This window comes from Dysidea avara, chromosome 1 (assembly GCF_963678975.1).
Source record: "Dysidea avara chromosome 1, odDysAvar1.4, whole genome shotgun sequence".
Lineage (NCBI taxonomy): Eukaryota > Metazoa > Porifera > Demospongiae > Dictyoceratida > Dysideidae > Dysidea > Dysidea avara.
In genome coordinates, this window is record NC_089272.1 from 30,530,728 (window position 1) to 30,549,401 (window position 18,674).

The 18,674-nt window shown below is 40.1% G+C and overlaps 1 long non-coding RNA gene across 1 annotated transcript; it reads left to right on the plus strand.

Annotated features, from left to right (window-relative positions):
• The first annotated feature begins 4,450 nt into the window (after window positions 1-4,450).
• On the plus strand, window positions 4,451-6,492 carry LOC136249637 (uncharacterized). The gene is made up of 3 exons (XR_010698307.1): window positions 4,451-5,970; window positions 6,025-6,126; window positions 6,373-6,492. It is a non-coding gene; the product is annotated as an uncharacterized lncRNA (long non-coding RNA).
• The last annotated feature ends 12,182 nt before the right edge of the window (window positions 6,493-18,674 follow it).

Below are 18,674 nucleotides of genomic sequence, written 5' to 3' on the forward strand. Positions count from 1 at the left end.
CCTGCATTAATGGTCTGTGGGCAACTGGTGTCCACAGCCAGAAAAAGTATACGTACAACTTACAATTACAATTGAATGTATAAAATTACAATCAAATTAAGTTAGCTGGCTAAGGTTATTACATACATTTACATTTGGTATATAGTTGAACTATCCTATAATTTTAAAACTTACATGTGTATTTAATAATAAACTTACTTATATAGCTAAGTACTTATTTTAAGAGAGAGCAAGAAGAAGAAGAAAAAAAAAAGATTAATTACTGCTGAAGTTTGGTGGGCGAGGAGACTTGGAGCAGGTACTACAAGGGCAAACAAAGTGCATACTGTGGGGATTGTCAGAGTTAAAATTGTTTATAAAATGCTGCCAGAAGATCTTGAGTAACTGTGATTTAATGGTGGGAAAAGGTTGATTTAAGTCAAGTACTGGTAGACTGTTGTAGGTTCTTGGTAATCTGTTAAAGTAGAAGTTACTTTGTTTGTTGGTTGATGTAAAATTGTGTTGAAGCTTGTTACTGGTGGAGGATCTGGTAGGATTGCGGCAAAAGTTGACATAGTTACTGATATTGAAATGATTGGATGGATGCTGGATTGATTTTACGAAGAAGAGTATGTCATAAAGATCATAGGTGTACATCAGTGGTAGTATGTTAAGTTTGATAAGACGTGTTTTGTAATCGGTTACATAGTCATTAAGAATAAATTTGGTTGCCCGGCGTTGGATTCTTTCTAAAGCAGAGATGTCGCAAATAAGGTAGGGGTGCCATAAAGGAGAACAGTAAAGTAATTGTGATCGAACTAATGCTAAATATAAAGTTTTCTTGGTTGGAATGTCAACTGAGTGGCTGAAGGTACGTCTCAGTAGTCCAAGGGTTCTATAGGCTTTAGCTGATATATGGTTATAATGATTTTTCCAAGATAAATCAGTTGATAAAATGACACCGAGGTCACGGTGAGTACTACTAGTTTTGATTATAGTGTCGTCTATGAAGTAGGATGTAGGGAATTTTGTATTAAATGATAGATGTATAAACTTGCTGGTATTAAAAAATTGGTTCCAATCTCTAGACCAGTTTGCCATTGAATCAAGGTCTTGTTGAAGTTGTATGGAGTCTAGATGTTCAAGAATTTGTTTATAGCATTTTGTGTCGTCTGCAAAGGAGAGAGCATTAGAGGAATGGACAGATAAAAATAAGTCATTGATGTAGATAAGAAATAATCGTGGTCTTTACACCAATAAGCTACAAAACTTACTTCTTGTATGTAGTTCATTCGTTCACGTTATACCTTTACTCTGTAAAATTCCGTGTAGTGTTTGTGAAGGACAGCGTGCATCGCATAATTAGCATCAATATTTTTAATACTGTGACCGAAATAATATTATTTCCTGTGGGAAATAGATTGAATGGCAATTGGCAAAAATGGTGCTGTCAGTGTTTGCTCAATTTGCCACAGGTATATTTAGTCTAACGCTGTGCCTAGAGTCACGGCACCGTGACTGGGCATTTTGCTGCTAAAGTCACGGTGCATTCACCCAGAATCCACACACTAGTCGAATGAAGGTAAGTTTTTGTTGAGTTCGAGGCGAGCTAGGGTTGGCAGGAGTCTAGTATTCCCCGAGTTTAGGGCACGCGCCTGGTAGTATGCCCCGAGCATTCAACTTTAGGGGACGCGTCTAGTAGTATTCCCCGAGCATTCGACTTTAGGGGATGCGCCTTGTACTTTAGAGTTAGGGTTACGGTAAGGTTCAGGTTTAGTTTCTTCTTTACTGGTGTTATTTATATAGGCTTCTTCGTGGATGACATATAAGGTACAAACTAAGGGATTATGGTAGCTGGAACCGCAGTGATACAGTGGTAGAGCGCTGGACTAGAGTATGGGACGTCCCGGGTTCGAGCCTCGCTTTAGCCAGGCTTTTTTTCGTTTTCTTAGGTTTTTTGTCTAAGTTTTTTTATTCACGTGATTGCCGTGACTCTAGGCACAGCCTTAATCTAAACCAAAACAGCCAAGCTGTAAAAAAAAGAGTGCGGCTCCCAAAAAAGCCAAGGTGAAAAAGATGTGAAATACAAGATGGCAGCCAAGAAATGGCTGTGATGGTAGGTTAATGGCAAAAAAAAAGTTAATTACGACAATTCAGGTGAATTTGCTTTTTGGGGGCCGCACTCTTTTTTTATAGCTTGGCTGTTTTGGCTTAGATATCACTTCTTTTTTGTATTGCAAGCCACAAAGCTGGCCATAAACTGGCTTTGATTAGCTAATTTGTTTTATTTCTTTACTGCAGGAATTGTGGAGCAAAGGAAGAAATTGTGTGTATAGCTTTTGTCTGATTAAATATTTGTATATTTAGGCCAGGCAAATTTGATTACTTGTTTCTCATCCACAAAAATTCGGATTTCCATGTGGGCGGGTGGTCATTGTTCATTATTCATTAATCAGTGTTGTGCAAGTTACTTTGTAAAAGTAACTAGTTACATATTACATTATTACTTCAAACTGAACTATTTAGTTACAGTTACATATTACCCGTAAAATAAAGTAACTATAATAATATTACATATTATATTACTTTGTGTCCACAGCCTTAAGCTGTCACGTGTGAAACTACCACTTTATCACGTGACATGATTGTGTTGTTGGACAATGTGCAATTAAATCTTGGCTTTAAGTAAGAAGCTGGTGAATAAGCAAGCTTTGTTACTTCATTGTGGCTAGGCGTTACTCAAAGGATAACTAACGAAATTAGTAACTTCGTAAATTGTAGTAATAATATTACGTAATTTTAGACTCGTTACAGTAACTATATTGCTTATGTAACGCGTTACATTTGTAAATAAAGTAACTTGGGTTATATTACCCGTTTTTATAGCGTATTCCGTTATATTACTTAGCTATCACAAAATAATTATAATATTACGTAACGGGTTACTTATGTAACGTGTTACTCCCAACACTGTAATCATTATTAAAGAAAATACTCCAAATCAAGCTGTCTGGTACTATAAAGGTTAGGCCATTCCAATTAGTAATTATGTTTCTGGTCCACCGCCCGCATCCTTTTTTGGAGAATATGACATTTCAGAAATACATGGGTAAAATGCCCGCATCAGCTTTTTGAAAAACCTGGATTTCAGAAACAAATATTGGGCTGCAACAAGTATACTAAATCTAACTATCTAAGTGCCATAATTTGTATTTTATCAGTGAAAACCTGCAAGAAATGGGCAGAGTGCATAGTACGGATCGATGTACTCTAATAGAACAGTCAGCAAATCACAAAAATACTCTAATTGAGCAGTCACTTCATTGTTGCTTTGTTGCTGAATTCCGCCCGCCCGCACCTAAAACTGATTTTCAAAGGACCAGAAACATAATTACCAATTGTAGTGGCCTTAGCTAAGGCCCTTTAAGGACTAGTACTTACGTTCTACCACCGTTTCTGAGGTGCAAGTGACATTTGCTGTACTGTTAAACTAATAACCAACCTAGTCTCGCGTGGCCAGACCCTTTCCGAGCGGCCGCTTATCGATTAGAGATTATAAGCGGCGCGCCGCTTATAATCTCTAATCGATAAGCGGCCGCGCGGAAAGAGTCTGGCCACGCGAGACTATAACCAACCTTCTTAGCATCAAAATATTGGTAGCAGCAATAATGAAATTAGAGGCGGTAGGGTAAAAGAGGATTCGGGCGGAGATGAGAAACAAGTAATCAAGTTTGTCTGGCCTTAGCTAACAAATGATTATCACATAATATTATGTAGAGCTTAGCCACCAATGTCCGACCACCATCGGTTCGGATGCGAGTTTTCTTTAAACCCACAAAGAAAATTTCTGCTTTTGCTATGCCTTTGGAGAGGTTTAGGCCATAAATTCGAGTTTGCAAAATTTCAGGCCTGCAGCTTTCTTTGTCTGGCTGCAGGAGCTGCAAAAGTGATCTGTCCGAATGTTTTCAATTCTCGAACAAAAATATCTATTATCGGTCGAGTGCCTAATGCTTGAAGCTGATCAAATCTTTCTGTGCTTGATATGAAAGAGCAACTCTTATACTCTCCAAATATATGCAGATATTTGGCTTAGTCCTTATTGGCTGTGAATTACAAAGCTCCAAGGTCACCGCTGTCATGTTATTGTTATTGGTGCTTTACAGTGACCATGCAGCACTGAAGGTCTGACAGCAATATGTGCTGCAGCCTTAGGATTACCTAGCCTAACTTCAAGGACTTAGACTTAGTGACTTATAGCTGAAAAGGTGTAACAAAAAGGGGCCAAAGTAAGGAAAAAAATCCCTCCAACCCTAGGATTCGAACTACAGGTCACCAGTGTTGGGCAAGTTACTTTGTAAAAGTAACTAGTTACATATTACATATTACTTGCAGCTGAACTATTTAGTTACAGTTACATATTACCCATAAAATAAAGTAACTGTAATTGTAATGACTGACCGTACTCAATGAACTGTTATTGATGATGTAACTATTGTGTCATGTGATATTGTAGTTGTAATTGGTTTTGTTGGTGTGCTGTTAAAGTTAGTTGAGTTGCTTATTCCTGAATTGTTACATTGGTGCCGAAACCCGGGACATGGAGACAGGAACTCGGATTGCTCTTCCCGAACCCCTACAAGGTGACGATGCCAAGTCTTGGTTCAAGCGCTTTGAAGTGTGCGCTGCCGCGAATGACTGGAATGCAGCGAAGAAACTCCTCCGAGTGCCTACTCTCCTAAAGGGCCGTGCCTGGGCCGTCTTTGACTCCTTGACAGAAGCCGAGACTGACTCGTACGATCACCTGAAGTCCGCAATGTTAGCTCAGCTGTCCCCAGACAGTGATGAAAAGAGAATGAGAGCAAGAGATGAGCTCTCCCAGCGACGATATCGAGAGGGACTTGAAAGTGTGGATGAGCTTGCACGAGATATCGAGAAGTTGTTAGACAGAGCCGCACCATGACTTGAGGGTGCAGTTAGAACTACTGAGCTGCGATTTTATCTGATAAGCGCTCTTCCTGAGGGAATTTCTTTCCAGTTAAAACTACTCCCTAAAGTCAGTTACCGGGAAACGATCGCAAAGGCCAAAGAACTGTGTTTAATGTTCTCTCGCGCTGACCAGACGAAGATGGAGCAGGCCAGCCAGCTTTCTGGCCCCACTGATCGATTAAATAAACTTGAAGAGGCTGTTCGACAAGTCTCTCAACAGATGGCGGCTTTGGGGAAGAATATTGATGGAGGATACAACAAAAGACCTAGAAACCAAGTCCAGTGCTACAACTGTGGCAGACGAGGCCACCTGGAACGCAACTGTTGGAACTCTGATCAGGGAAACTACCAAGGGAGCACCTCAAAATCTCGAGCATGGGGTGTTCCCGGCCACAAGTAGATGCTCGACCAATTCAGATAGTGCCTGCACTGTCAGACATCATCAGACACAAAGCTGCATACACACAAGGATCAGTGAACGATCATAATATTGACATATTGCTGGATTCTGGTGCTTCCTGTTCAGTAATACACAAGGATTTTGTTACACCACAAGAAATGAAACTGGCCACACCCATGAAGCTAATCAATGCAGATGGTAGAAATATTTCACCAGTGGGCACAGCCACCTGAAGGTCCGCCTGGGTGGTCTCGAGGTTAACCAGCTTTTCATAGTTGTTGACAACCTGTCTGCTCCAGCTATTCTTGGGTGTGACTTTCTAATGAACAATACCATCACAATTGATTTCAGCCATGGCACCTTTAGTAGCAAGCAGTTTCCTGCCTTGCAAGGGAACCTGACACTTCGATCCTCAAGCATTTGCACACTGACACTTGACACTGAATTTCCACAAGCCATACCCTACAAAACTGATTCCTCAGGAAATGAACTGGACTTTCCAACTGACTTTCACCAGTCCCTGGAATCAATTCTGAGGCAACATAGCCAAATTTTCAACCAATCTCTTGGACAAACCAATGTTACACAGCACTTCATTGATACAGGTAACTCACTGCCTGTATGATCACCACCACGACAAATTCCTTTTCACTTTGCAGACCGTATACATACCCAGCTACAGGAAATGGCAGAAGAAGGCATTATCCACCCAAGTAACAGCCCCTGGTGTGCCCCTGCTGTATATGTACCAAAAGCTAATGGTGAGCTCCGTATTTGTGTAGACTTTGTGCAGCTTAATAAGGTTACCAAGAAAGACTCGTACCCGGTCCCCAGAGCAGATGGTCCACAGCAAAAGCTTGCAAATAAGACAGTATTTTCAAAAATTGATCTTAGGAGTGCCTATTGGCAATTCCCCATGGAAAGTACTTCAGTAGAGAAAACAGCCTTCTGCCCTGGTCCGGGATATGGCCTATGGGAGTTTACTGTCATGCCCTATGGTCTTACAGGTGCAACTCAGACATGCCAGCGAGGTCTGGATGAAGTACTCAAGGAATGTAAAGACTGTGTCGATAACTATATGGATGACTGTATCATATACTCGACATGCAGACATGAAGACACATGCCAGTGACTTAAAGCGAGTCCTGAGCAGGCTTCAAGATGCTGGATTCACGCTACGAGGCATCCAAATGCTTCTTTGGTAAGAGTAACATTTCTCATCTGGGTTTTAACTATTCAGGCGATGGTGTCAGTCCCACACCAGAAAAGACACAATCCATCATGGAGTGGCCCATTCCAAAATCATCCAAGGAGGTGCGCTCATTTCTGGGCCTGGCAAATTTTTATCGACGATTTGTTCCCAACTTTGCAGATATAGCTGCTCCCCTGAATGATCTAACTGGGACCAAGGTGCAATTTTCCTGGAACTCCACACACCAACAGGCCTTTGAAAAGTTGAAACTGATGTTGGCATCTCCACCAGTAATGTCCTCCCCAACTAAACATGACAAGTTCATCTTGACAACAGATGCCTCTGACACTGGCCTTGGGGCAGTCCTCTCCACGGAACGTGGAACAGTGATAGAGTTTGCCAGCCGATCTCTATTTTCCCCTGAAAAGAACTATGCTACAATAGAGAAGGAGTGCCTAGCAATTGTATGGGCTGTGCGTAAGTTTAAACATTATCTTATTGGTGCTCATTTTATTATACAGACTGACCACAAACCATTAGAATGGCTGGAGTCCTCCAAATCCAGCAAGGCTCACTCTCAACGCCTTGAACGCTGGTCGCTAGAGCTCAGAGGATTTGACTTTACCCTGGTACACCGCCCAGGTTCTCTCAATGATAATGCCGATGCTCTTTCTCAAAGACCAGTCAACCTTGTTGGACTCACCCCACCAATGGATGTGAACACCATTAAAAAAGCCCAGCTCAAGGACAAGGTACTATCTAGAGTATATGAACAAATCAGTAAAAACGCCACCCCTCCAAGTGGTCAAATGTGGAACCAATCCCCCCTTTACCGTTACAAACAAATATGGTCCCAACTTGTCCTCCACCAATCAATCCTTTGTCGTAAAATACTATGTCCTTCCCTAAATAAAGCCAAGTACCTAATAATTGTCCTACAAGCTCTTCAAAAGCAGTTTCTCGTATTATGTCATGATAATTCTGGACATCAAGGGATTGACCGTACACTGTCTCACCTGTCAGACATTGCCTACTGGGTGGGCATCAGCAAGAGTGTGGCACGATACTGCAAATTCTGTGTGATATGTCAAAAGGCAAAAGCCCCTTTAATCCAACCAGTTCCACTCCAACCAGTCCTTGCCACACAGCCTTGGGAACTTGTGGCTGTTGATGTATTAAAGGTTCCTCTTTCCACAAAGGGCAACCAGTATCTCCTGGTCATCCAAGACTACTTTTCAAAGTGGGTGTTTGCTTATCCTATGTCAGACCAGAAATCAGAAACCATTGTTCACATATTAAAAGACCATGTTTTCACTGTGGTTGGCCCTCCCCAGAAGCTTCATTCAGATCAAGGTCGTAACTTTGAAAGTCACATACTGCATGAATTGTGCAAAGCTTTTGGTGTTGTAAAGTCCCGAACTACCCCCTATCATCCGATGGGAGATGGTCTCGTGGAACGCATGAACTGTTCATTGTTGAGCCTTCTCCGTACCTATGTGGAGGAACAGAGTCTGTGGGAGGAACATTTGCAGTTACTACTGTATATATGTGACTGAATTTGACAAAACCCGGCTTCGACGCACAAAACTTCGTTAGGAGATATGGCGATTTTAAGTAATCATTGTGTAATAACTTCCCAGTGCCTACAGCTGTGCAAACAAAATTTGCACCAAGTATGCATCTATTTACTAGCTATCACTGAGTGGGTGTATACATTTCTGATACCCAAAATTAGCACTGTTTTGGGCAGCTTTTCTCGAGTGAGTAATAATATCACAGGTGATAGTAATAGGGTGGGAGGGTGGGGGTGGATAGTAATAGGGTGGGAGGGTGGGGGTGGATGGTGGTCTTAATATACGGGTATAAAATGGAGTAAGAAGACGATTGGAATCCAGAGGCCAGGTTTGGGCTCTCCATGGCCCTCAAATCACTCCAAATTGACCCAGAACACTATTGGTGAGCTCTCTGTGAAGTCCCAGCTCACTACACACCATTATCACAAAGCCATGGCCATTCAATGGCGCCAATCTCCCACTCGTGGCTTTGACAGGGTCGGAAGAAAGCTGCCACAGAAACCAGACTTGCCAGTCCTGAAGGAAGTACAGTGTGGAATGTGATAGTGTATTAGGCCAGCAATCCATTTCTGGTAAAAATGTAAGTTTGATTTTGTGTGTGTGGAAGCCTTGTTATGTGAAATCCGGTCACATATACAGAACTACCAAGCATTCTTCGACAGGGTACTCTCCTCATGAGATACTCTTTGGCTCCAACCCAACTCCCTTGTTGTTACCTACCTTACAGAACCACTCACATGTAACACCTGCTGGTTATTTTGACAACTTACAAAGCAAACTAGCACAATTGAAGGAATTGGTAGATAATAATGTTGTGAAGTCTGCAGAAAGCCAACAGAAATTTTACAAAGCAAGCCAGTCATTTCGTCGGCTACTCCCAGGAGACTTAGTTTTATTGAATAATCCACATGCTGGCAAGCTCGACTTCCGCTGGACAGGACTTTGGACTGTTAGAAAGATGAAGGGGAATTCTACTGTTCTATTATCAAAGGGTCGAGTTACACAAGCAGTTCATGTGAATCGTGTGCGACCCCTATGTACTGACATTTCTGAAACAGAGGATGGATGCTTGGCAAATGGCTGGTCTCCCCCCTTGTTTCAGTATGATGAGCTCCCTGACCAGTCTTCTCCGTCACCTGGACCTCCAGAGGCTCCTGATGATCCTCATGTTTCTGATCCAGTTCCTCCTCGACCTCCGTCAGTGTTGATTAATCATGCTCAATCTGGAGGACCTTTTCCAGTGATCACTACAAGTAGTGGAAGAGTTGTGAAGCCAGTTCAACGGTATGGAGCAGAGACTTAAGGGGGGAAGAGTGTAATGACTGACCGTAATTAATGAACTGTTATTGATGATGTAACTATTGTGTCATGTGATATTGTAGTTGTAATTGGTTTTGTTGGTGTGCTGTTAAAGTTAGTTGAGTTGCTTATTCCTGAATTGTTACATAATAATATTACATATTATATTACTTTGTGTCCACAGCCTTAAGCTGTCACGTGTGAAACTACCACCTTATCATGTGACACGATTGCGTCGTTGGACAATGTGCAAATCTTGATTATAAGTAAGAAGCTGGTGAATAAGCCTCATTCAGTAGGCTTCATTACTTCGTTGTGGCTAGGCGTTACTCAGTGGATTACTATTCTAACGAGATTAGTAATTTCGTTACTTGTAGTAATAATATTACGTAATATTAGATTCGTTACAGTAACTATATTACTTAGGTAACGCGTTACATTTGTAAGTAAAGTAACTTGAGTTATATTACTTGTTTTTATAGGGTATTTCGTTATATCACTTAGTTGCTACAAAAGTAATTATTACGTAACGCGTTACTTTTGTAACGCGTTACTCCCAACACTGCAGGTCACCCAATGTCTAGTCGGGGCCACACTCAGTCTCCTCAAGGAGGGATGGATTTTCTTCCTTAAACCTGAAGTATTTATTGTTATTAGTGCTTTACAGTGACCAGCACTGATATAATCTTAAATTCGGCCACATGTGAAGCTCGTGAAAATCAAATAGCTGCCTATATCGAATTCAAAGCTATTTTTGTGAACATTGAGAGCATCAGCTGCCATTCAATAGTAGGTCTAAATAGATACATGCACAATGACCGCACCTTGATTTTCCCCGAATAGCTACATTGAATTTTGGCTTCTCTGACAGTAGCAGACTAGCTACTGCACCCAGCACACATAAAGACAATTCAAATCCACTTAATGCATGGGGTTTTGACTAACCCCTGTCTTGAAAATGTCAAAGTTTCTCTCCAAAATGTCCAGGACATTAGCCAGATTGAAACACTGTAACAGAACAGTCACCTATTATACAATTGGAGCAGTCAGAAAATCTGAGGGCAACGCCCAGGAATATTCACTTCAATAAGACTATTAATATGTGAATTTCGTTGATTACAACGCTTAAAACCTGATTACATGTGATAATACATTGGCTGATCGTTGTATTAGAGTAATTGACTGCTCTATTAGAGTATTTTGATCTGGCTAATGTCCTGGACATTTTGGAGAAAAACTCTTGACATTTTTAAGAAAGTGGATAGTCAAAACCCCATTTACTTGGATTTGGATTGCGTATATGTGTGCAGGGTGCAGTAGCCACCCTGCTACTGTCAGAGAAACCTAAATGCAATGTAGCTATTCAGGAAAAAATCAAGATGCGGTCATTGTGCATGTGGTAGCTGATGCTCTCAATGTTCATAAAAATAGCTTTGAATTTGATATTAGGTAACTATTTGATTTGTACGAGCATCACATGTGGCCGAATTTAAGATTACATGACAGAGACGACTTTGAGGCTTGTAATTCACAGCCAGTAAGGACTAAGCCTGAGAGTATAAGAGTTGCTCATTCATAGACTATCAAGCACAAAAAGACTTGATCAACTTCAAGCATTACGTGCAGTGCCACTCGACCGACAATACATATTTTGTCCGAGAATTGAGAACATTCGGACAGGTCACTTTTGCAGCTCCTGCAGCCAGACAAAGAAAGCTGCAGGTCTGAAATTTTGCATGCAAGAGTTTATGGCCTAGACTTTTCCAAAGGCATAGCAAGAACAGAATATTTCTTTGTGGGCTTAAAGAAAAATCGCGTCCGAACCGATGGTGGTCGAACATTGGTGGCTTACTCTACTGTAGTTAATAAGGTGACTTCTCACATAACTGAACTGTAGCTAAAATTTTCATTGTTTGCAGCTGAACTCTTTTTAAGGTGATTTATTTCTAACTGAACTTTCTACAGGATGATTTGTTTCTAGCTGAACTCGAACTCTCTACAGGGCGATTTGTTTGCATTTGAACTCTCTACATGGTGGTTTCTTTGTAGCTGAACTCTCTACAAGGTAACTTGTTCTAGCTGAACTCTCTACAGGGTGGCTGAACTCTCTACAGGGTGGCTGAACTCTCTACAGGGTGATTTGTTTGCAGCAAACTCTCTACAAGATGATTTGTTTCTATAGCTGATCTCTCTATAGTGTAACTTGTTTGTAGCTGATCTCTCTACAGGATGACTTGTTTCTAGCTGATCTCTGGATGACTTGCAATTTTTCTAGCTCATCTCTCTACTCGGTGACTTGTTTCTAGCTGAACTCTGTATAGGGTTATCTGTTTGTAATTGAACTTTCTACAGGATGGTTTCTTTGTAACCGATCTCTCTACAGATGATTTGTTTGCAGCTGCATGAACTCTCTACAGGGTGATCTGTTCGTAGCTGAACTCTCTACAGATGATTCGTTTGCAGCTGAACTCTTTATATGATAGTTTATTTGTAGCTGAACTCTCTACAAAGTAACTTCTTCTAGCTGATCTTTCTATAGGGTGACTTGTTTGTAGCTAAACTCTCCACAAGGTGATCCTTCTAGCTGATCTCTCTACAGGATGACTTTTTTCTAACTGAACTCTCTACAGGATGACCTGTTCATAGCTGTACTTTTAAAACTGGGTGATTTGTTTGCAGCTGAACTCTCTACATGATGGTTTCTTTGTAGCTGAACTCTCTACAAAGTAACTTCTTCTACCTGATCTTTCTATAGGGTGACTTGTTTGTAGCTAAACTCTCCACAAGGTGATCCTTCTAGCTGATCTCTCTACAGGATGACTTTTTCTAGCTGATCTCTCTACCTGGGTGATCTACTGTATTTGTAGTTGAACTCTACAGGGTGATTTGTTTGCAGCTGAACGCTCTACATGGTGGTTTCTTTGTAGCTTATAATTAACTCTCTATAAGGTGATGTCTTCTAGCTGATCTCTCTACTGGATGACTTGTTTCTAGCTGATCACTCTACAGAGTTATAACTTTCTCTATAGAGTTATAACTTGTTTGTATAGCTGAACTCTGTACAGGGTTTTTTTTTGGTTGGTTGCTGAACTCTCCAGCTACATGGTGAGTTGTTTGTACTTTATAATTAGAGTGATTAATGATTGGAATTCTTTACCCCAATCAGTGATTGACTCCAACTCCCCTAATCAATTTAAGAATCTGCTGGACAGATATTATAGTAATAATTGTGACTGGGCCTGCGAAAATAGGGCATGTGGGCTCATGATTTTTGCCTACTTTTTCAAACTTTCATCACTCATAACTTTATGTACCATTATGCTATGGCTCTGCAATTTTCAACTCTTAGTACGCAGTTAATGGACAGCATGATGTAAGTTACAGAATGGAAATATACTTTTCCAATACTGAGATATTCCCTGTAGAGTGACGGGATGTAGTTTGTGCCCACATGCCCTATTGTTGCAGGCCTGGTCACATATAATGTATGATTTTTAATGGATAATTATGGCTACTTTATTGTGTGTATGATTTGGATGTACAGGCTACGCCTCTATCCAAAATTTACAATTACAATTAATAATTACAATTACTACAGAGTGACTTGTTTGTAGCTGAACTCGCTATAGAGTGACTTACTTGTACAGTAGCTGAACATTGTCTAAAGTAACTTGTTTGTAGCTGATCTAGATGAACTCTCCACTGGATAGCTTTTTGGTAACTGAACTCTCTACACAGTGACTTGCTTGTAGTTGAGTTCTCTACAGAATGACTTGTTGTAGCCGAACTCTCTACAGGGTGACTTGTTTATAGTAGAGATGGAACATTACCACTTTTTACCAATACTTCCAATACGAGTATTTGTACTGAAATTATTTGCCAATACCGATACTAACTTATACATTGAAGTCTAGACAAATTTATTATAGAAATTTCATTGTTGTGATACATAGCTAGCTATTAAAATATCACAGTAATTGATTGATCTCAGTTCAATCAAGTTTTAAAATATTTATTGTATAACGGCTAAACATGATAAACGTCATTGTGGATTACTAATTTCTTGATTTGAGGTAGTTTTCTTGTAAACTTGTAGATAAGGCAATTAATTGCGTGGGCGGCCGATAATTGTACAATGTTTGTTACAGCTTTTCAACCAAACCTTTTCATGAAAAAGCAAGCCAAGTAGTCATAAACTTATTTCTTGAGGAACAACTGCACTACCATTTAATTACAAAGGATTCACGTACTCTAATATATTAGAACACACACGGAGCAATTGCAGCAATACTTGGTAAAGAGTAACAAAGGCTTTGTTTCGCTACTTTGTTAGCTCAACTAAGTTATTACTGGAGACTTAGCTAGAGATGGTTTAATAAAAGTGGTAAGTGTCTACTGTGGTATCTGTACCTTGTATTACCGATACCGATTCGATACTGATACCACTGGTATCGACATCGATACCGATACCAGTATCGGTCCACGTTTAGTTTATAGTTGAACTCTCTTCAGTGTGACCTGTAATGTTCTGGATCTCTATAGCTCTCTACAGGGTGAATTGCTTGTAGCTGAATTGTCTATAAGATTAACTGTTTGTAGCTGTACTCCCTACAGAATAACTTGCAATGTAATAATGGAGTAAGTTATAAACGTAATGGAATGCTCTATTAGGGTGACTGTTTTATTAGAGTAGCTATCTTGATCTCGCATTTGCTACATGTAGTTGGCATTCGAATCATTACTCAGTGGTTTGTAATCCGACTTTTCTGTACTACTGCAAGGACTTTCTATGATAATTATTCCAGCTAGCTACACGCCGATTTTCGGCTCGTTGCTCTAAGCATTCATTTTTTCCATCAACTATTTGTATGAGGAACAGGTTACCAAATGTCGTGGTGATGTCAGAATCCTTGTCTCAATTCAAGAACAGTTTAAGTAATCTTTTATGATTAATTTGTACTTTTACACTCAACTTTGAGTTCTGTACAATAATAATCACTAATAATAATAATAAGCGGTTTGCCTGGTAGGCGTAAAAACCAATAGTTTTTTTTAATTCATAAAAAAAATCGATCACATAATTGGGACACAGGTTGGGTTTTGTGTCATATCTCGATGGCCTTTAACTGGATTCCTTTCAAACCCCAAAAAGGAACTTCTACGATAGTTATTCCATTTACATAGTAATTTTCAGCTGATTCCTTCAAGAGGTTTACCCTGTGGGCGTGACAGACCTTCGACCTTATTTTACGCAAATAATCGGTAATAACTCCGTGATTGTTCATCGGATTCCTACCAAACTTGGTACTAAGATTCGACTTAATGAGCCCTTAAAGTGCGCCGAATTTCAACCCGATTGGAGCACACATTCGTGTTTTATGGCGGATTTTGCGAAGTGTGCGAAAAGAAATAGAAAAAACCGAAGAAGAAAAAAAAGCTAACTTTGGCCGCTCGTATCTCGGAAATGGCTGAAGTGATTTTCTTCAAATTTGGAATGTGGACTCCCGACACTTCTGTAGCAAATTTGGTTTCAATCGGATAAGGGATCACGGAGCTACAAAGGTGCGAAAATTGCGTTTTCTTTCTTCCTGTTAATATACTCACGGTGTGGCGCGCCGGCTTCTTGGGCCGCACGACACACAAATTTAATTTAATTTTTATTACTGTGCAGGCCTCCCGGGGAGCATATATGCACAAAGTAGTTAAATTACAAAAATTAAGAGTTAAGGTAACAGTCCTGTTATTCCTTGTTTGAAATGATTGAGGTATGTAACAATTACAACATCAGAGAAAGTTGATAGTTTGCCATTAAGACCTGAGTACCAGGTATGGATTTATAGGAATTATGTTCTCTCAATCATCAGATTCCATCTCACTGTTGATAGTGTTGGACCATCCACTATCAATAAAATGGAAAATCTAGCTACTAAATACCTGAAACGTTGGCTCTGTTTACCTCGTAGTGCCACTCGTGTGATCTTGAACTATCCAGGTGTTTGCTGTCCTAGTGTGCGTTCAATTTCAAAGCAGTGTAAACTTAGTTTACTTGCCAACATCTCCTCCTCATCAGATCCGATGATTAAGGAGTTGGCCTTACAAGTGGATCTTTCCTCCAATTTCCTCCAGATTAACAGTTCTCATCAGGAGTTACTCAATGAAGCCAGAGCTCAACTGGACTCTATTCCTACGGCTCGCAAGCTCTACACAGCTAGCAAACACCTTGCCATTTCTAGAGAACTGACACTATGCAAAGAGAAGCTGGACACTCTCTCTGTTCAATGTAAATTTGAATCAAGTGCTGTTCTGGAAGCTGACTCTAAGCTGTGGAATCGACTCCTGTTGGGTTTTCATCCAGGCCAGCTTTCGTTTGTGCTGCGAGCTTCATCAGATACATTACCAACTCCGTTAAATTTACGTCGCTGGCATATACAAACTGGTGCAACTTGTTCACTTTGTTTGTCACCTCGTCCAACTTGTCACCATGTGCTAAATGGGTGCCTGTGGCTTTGCAGCAAGGCAGGTTTACTTTTCGTCATGATGCTGTTTTATTATGTTTGATGTCTGAGTTGCAAGCTTGTTTGGATAACGTAGAAATATTTGCTGATTTGGATGGCAAACGGGCGTCTGACTCCCCTCCTGCCACCATTCCCCCTGCTGTACTATAGTATGTTCACGTTGAGCTGAATCCTGAAAAACAACTAAAAATTAAAAATGGATTTTTTCTCAACAGAGTTAACATTTCAGCCAACTAGATGATTAGTGGTAACAGCAAAGGTGTCAACAACAGACATGTACGGTTTGGCTCCATTACAAGTTCAGGAAAGGGCTGTAATGGACACTGTACTTATATGGCTTCCCCATAGCAAATGTATTGTGAAAATTTTCATTGGCTGTAAATATTATGTCAAACATTTGAACAAAAAGATTTTGAAATATTTTTAGCGGATCAAGCAGTACTATAAATGAGCCAAATTTCAAGATCATGTGTAATTGCATCCATGAGTTATTAAATGTTTTTGAGGATTCAGCTCAACGTGAACGTACTATAGTGTGTTCTCACCGACCTGACATTGTTATATATAATGCAGAAATGAAATCTGTTGTACTTCTGGAACTTACCTGCCCATTTAATTCTCGTGCTGACCTTTCTGCTGCACGAGAACGTAAGCAGGAGAAGCCAGAATATCTGCAAATTATTGCTGAGCTTGACCGCTTGGGTTTTGTTAGTCATTACCACACAGTTGAAATTGGTTGCCTTGGCCATTAGGCCCCTATTTGGTGATTATTAGTTTCTCATCCACCGCCCGCATCCTTCTTAAGCTACCGCATGGTAAGCCATTATTTACTCTGCGCATGCTCAGAAGAACATGTGATACCAAACTGTTATAATTTTTGTTGATGAACGCTACAATGCGCTATATATCACCAGGAGAACTGTTGTTTTCCTTAGCAAATTGCTGCAGTGCCAGTTGCAATCGTGCTCTATCGACTTCGTCAAAGCAGGCTTTCAGCTGACTGTCGAAAAACAGTTGGCGATCACGAAAAGTAGAATCAGCTGGTGAAGGAAATGTTTGTAGTAAGAAAGAAAGACAATATGGACAAGGTCTGTACATCAGTGTGTTAATATTATAAAATAATGGCATAATGGTAATACCCTCCCGCCCGCATCATAATAATTAGAAAGGCTGGATGAGAAACTAATAATCACCGAATAGGGGCCTTACCTTACAGAGACAGTAACATCTATGAAAAGAGTTTCAAATCTGAGTTTTTCCAAGACGAAAGCATTGCTTGATAGAGCAGCTGCTGTGGCTATAACTTCCTCTCAGAGAATCTTTTATGCACGTAGTAATCCAACCTGGACACTTTAAGTTAAGTTTTGTAGTTAATTATTTTTGTATGTATCCTTGCCATGCCTACGCGGATCTTATCTTTGTAGTCGCATGTGTCCGAGGCTCTGTATGTAATTTTGTCATTTCATCATTATTCTGATGGTTAAAAAAAAAAAAAAATCTGGTAAAGAGTTTCATAGCTTAATACTGCTTGGAAGAAAAGAGTTTAAGTAGGCATTAGTTCTTGCTGGTAACTGTAAGAATCTCTTTGAGTGTCTACGTGTACAGTGGATACAAGGGCGAGGTGGGAGTAAATCGTCAGCGTTAAGTCTACAATAATATGATGAATTATTTTGAATAGCATTCAGTGGTGGGGTCTATTCTACGGAACGGAACGGAACGGAACGGAATGCTTTCTCAAATTGAAGCTTGCAGCTTACTATTGCTGTACAAGTTATCGGTGGCACTTCCAGCTGGTAAACAAACGTACCCCAAGAAAGATAAAACGAACTTAAGGATCGATTGTGAGTTCTTGCTGTTTATCTTCGGATGTATCAACTAGGGAACTTAATGCATGAGTTGTTTTTGCTAATATATGAGTTGTTTTTGCTAATATATGAGTTGTTTTTGCTAATATATGAGTTGTTTTTGCTTACTTTGACTTTAGAATGTACAATCTGGGGCTCAGCCTTTCTAATAGGCATAAATCCGGCAGTATGTACTATCTAGCTACACTACAAAGGAAACAAGTATGGTGACAAGCTGAATCAACTCTGTCAGGCTAAACAGAATCTAAAGGAATTTTGTGCAGTGTGTGAGGAGGAAACATTCAGATACCTCAAGGAGGCTATATTGTGTGAACATCAATGATTCATTAACAGAATAGTGGACTACATAATGTCAGATATCTTAGCCTGAGTAGTGAGTTGAATCCAGGATGGGGTCTATTTTACAGAATGGAATGTTTTCTAAATCAAAACTTACAGCTTGTCTAGCCGCTATCATTGCTGAAGTTGCATTCATCCAGGAAATGGAATAGGATAATAATAAAATATTAATAGCTGTTTCATGCAGTGCATTGTTCTATTACCTGATATATCAAGCAGGTCTCTTCAATTCATTTATTGCATGACCAAAGCAAGTTTTGTTACTACAATACAGTAGCTGATTGGATGTCAGTTGCTTCTGGTGATCTTGACAAGATAAATAGTTTAGAAGACCACTCAATTTCTTCAGTTTCAGAGCGTAATATCCACAGAGAAATTAACTATAAAGTTACTGGTGACAGGAAAAGTCTAGGTGATCATGACTTTATTCAGTCTAATAAACAGAATTTATGGTTGATTGAGTGAGGTATCACTTGCAGAATGTTCAGACAACCAGCGATGGGATGCATGCATGGACTCATTGAA